This window comes from Polypterus senegalus, chromosome 18 (genome assembly GCF_016835505.1).
Source record: "Polypterus senegalus isolate Bchr_013 chromosome 18, ASM1683550v1, whole genome shotgun sequence".
NCBI lineage: Eukaryota > Metazoa > Chordata > Cladistia > Polypteriformes > Polypteridae > Polypterus > Polypterus senegalus.
In genome coordinates, this window is record NC_053171.1 from 70,042,171 (window position 1) to 70,045,983 (window position 3,813).

Below are 3,813 nucleotides of genomic sequence, written 5' to 3' on the forward strand. Positions count from 1 at the left end.
TTAGAGCAGAAATAAGACATCCTCGGAATATTAGTATTCAACTGGAGTATATCATTCGAAAACAGTCAAATGTCACCTCCGCATCCTCGGAGGCCGCACTTGTCTTCTAAAAGCATCTTGTGAGCCAAAAGAACGCAGCAACAGCTTCGGAAATGCGTTTGTTATGCTTAATACCGCCTCTGCTATTTGTAAAGATGCATATATATTAGTGTTCAGCAACATTGTTCAGAGTTGATCTTTAAGGCTCACACTAATTAGAAAATCCCACGGTCGCGGCTGGCCGGCTGTCATTACAGCGCAAGGCGATTCATCAACATCGATTCGTCAAAAGTGACCAGGCAAGGATTTGACGGAACAAGGAATCGCTACGGGCAACAAGGGAGAAAGGAAAAGCATCTGGTGCCAAAGTAGCTGCGAGCGACTGTACATTATGACTCAAAGATCTGATTTTGTAATTATTCGTAAAACAGACTAGCTGTTTAAATCTGAGTGAGCCATCCGTGTTAATTTTTACATGCTAACGAGCAATATTTGAAATGCATTAAAATTACAAAAATTTTTGTACGAGTCGGGATGGCACGTCTATGGAACTATGAGTTCATAATCAGATTTTTATTTATAAACTCTTTAGCGACGCGCAAAACTGTCGACCCTTAAGCTTTCCGTGACACTTTATTGTATTTTTGCACTAATGCTAAAACCATAAATAACATCCCAAGTGCGTGGGAGGTTAAATGGCGATCTTATTTTTAATGAGAATTAGCGCGAATGTTTGGAGGATTGTGCTCTGCGATAGACTGACATCTCTAGCAGGATTACTTGTTTTCTGGGACCGACAGATTTCAATCCCCGTGCCCCCATTTAGGCCTATTTCGGACAAAGAAGCCTATCCATTCATCCATCCATTATCCAACCTGCTATATCCTAACTACAGGGTCACGGGGGTCTGCTGGAGCCAATCGCAGCCAACACAGGGCGCAAGGCAGGAAACAAACCCTGGGCAGGGCGCCAGCCCACCGCAGAACGAAGCCTAACGTACACTTATTAGATTCTGTAGTGCTGTCATTTATGTTTCACTATATCGTTTGGCATGTTCTGTCCAAACTATTCTTTTGTGACTGATACAAATACACAAAATAATTTTCTATTTCCAGGAAACATTAAGTAATATTAGTGTACATATACTGGTAAATGAAGTGAATTTGGGGTTGGCTATTTAACGAAACTCTGCGCTGAACCGAGTACTAAATTACCCGGAAAGCTACTCACGGCCACTTTGATTTTTTACTTTTTGCGCACAACACTTTTGGTCTTGGAATCAAGCTAGCGGCTTGTCCCGGACATTTTTAAGACTGTGTATTTTAATTTTTCTTGTGATAGCGTAGCCCATATTTTAATTCCGAATGAATAAAAGACACCATAGATCAGAGGGGAAGACAGTGACGTGAATGTTGCGAATTGCCAATTGCGTTTAATACACTGCTCTACCAGGAATTGGCAGTGGTAGCCTGACAGCAAATCTATGCGGCTCTCAGTTAAGTGTGCTTCGTTTGCGGAATTTGGAGCATGCGTACAAGTCTTCATTGGAAAGCGCCTCCACGCTACGCTGAAGCATATCGTAATGAAGTGGTCAGCGAGCTCCTGCCGATGACGGATAACTCATTCCACTGAGTATTTAACAGTAGCGAGTGATAATAATTGTGGTAATGTTCGTCGTCGTTATTATTATCAAAGAGCCCAAAAGGACAAAGGCACATCAAACAACTATGAAGATGGATGTATATGTAGACATTACACGTACATCATCTTAAGGTTGAGGCGCAACTCAAGAACCATAACTCTCAGGATCACATTTAATTAAGGCTAGCAGATACGACTAGTTTGGAGCTTCTGTTCAAACTCCTCCCAGGCTGTCACCGACACTTGAATCGAACCAAGGTCGCTAACTACTTTGACACCGTGCTGCTTCATTTCTCTCTCCTAACAAAACAGAAACACATTTACTCAGGCGTCTGTTACATCGAACGATGGAGCGAGATTTGTTATTCAATTTTAAAGAATCACTAAAGCAACATAAAGATTGTGTAACAGTCACTAAGTACGACACTATACACTGTACCATGATGACTATATAACGAAACATGCGCGGCAGGCGATTTACTGTCTTTTGCAAAAATGGTAAAGGCTGTCTTTGTGTTGATATAGTGCCTTACACAACAGCCGCCATCACTAGGTAAATTAAAATTCTACGAGGATAATAAGACAGAGTAATTAAGCAGCGGAAAAATGGCTGTCTGAAAATAAGTCACAAAAAATGCTGAAATGCGTAAAGCTCATAGAGTTATGTCATCAAATTAAAGTAAACACATATTGCAGGGACAGAAAAGTGAGGAAAATATAGAACACAATCGAATAGTTTCTTTCTTGTGTGTTGTATCTCATGTTTATTAAATGTCGCAATAGTCTGTTTATTGAATAGTGCTTACTGTAAATATTTCGTTAATTATAGAACTATTAAACCCAAGGTGGCGTAGTGGATCGAAACGCCCGGTGGTGTTTTCACGTTCTCGTTTTGTGTGCCTGCGGTTCTTCCACAGCCTCAAAGGCGAGCAAAGATTAAGCTAACTGCTGGCTACAAATCGGAAGACCAATGAGAACAAAAAATAAACTTCTGTTCCAAGTTGACGTAAGTACGCCTTCTGATATTATACACGTTGTTTAAAGGTGTTCGTACTTTACTGGGTTGAGCGATTCCTCGTAGAACATTTGATCGACAAAGAGCCATTGCGTTCTGGAATGAGTACTTTCCATCTTATTTCAATGCGTTTTTTCGGCTTTAAAAAGTTCCTTGTGAAGAAAACAGTCATTTTCCAACCCGCTACATCCTAACACAGGGTCACGGGGGTCTGCTGGAGCCAGTCCCAGCTAACACAGGGCGCAAGGCTGGAACAAATCCCGGCCAGGGTGCCAGCCCACCGCAGGGCATACACACACACCCTCACACTAGGGACAATTTAGGATCGCCAATGTACCTAACCTGCACGTCTTTTGACGGTGAGAGGAAACCGGAGCAAATCCACGCAGACACAGGGAGAACATGTAAACTCCACGCAGGGAGGACCCGGGAAGCGAACCCAGTTCTCCTAACTGCGAGGCAGTAGCGCTACCCACCGCGCCACCTGTGAAGAAATGATACAACCGATCAAGAAAACCTGAACTTGACGGAGTCATTTGAAAATCATGAACCCAGGCAATTCTTAAACCTCTTAACATCTGTTTATAATTATTTATGGAGCCTGTTACGGATCAAATAAAGATCTTTCTTGGACCTTCATGAAGATGGTTCTTTTAGCATCCTAAATGGTCAACTTATAGCTTCGCTCTGAAGAACCATCGTGAAACCTTCATGTTTAAGTGTATTATGAGTAAGATCCAGGATCCCTTTTCGAAGCCGGCGCACAGACTTTGTCAGTGTGAATTCTGCATGTGTAAACTGTGTTACGTAGGTTGGAGAATATCTGTATAAATATATAATTCAAATAGCATACAATTATTATAAAATAATTATCATATTCATCTACGATTCGGGAGTCTTTTTAACCCGAATAAAATATGTTGGTCACACTTCAATGTATTCGTTATAAACCAACTATTAACAGTTTCTAAATATTTTATTGGCAATATTAAAAAATAATTCAACTTATAAAAGTACTGAACTGTTACTCTATTTTTTTTCATCTTGCAGGTCCTCCAGCTCACAGGGAAACTTGGGAGTTGGTGGTAGGATTGGCACTCCAGCCATCGTAAAAAACA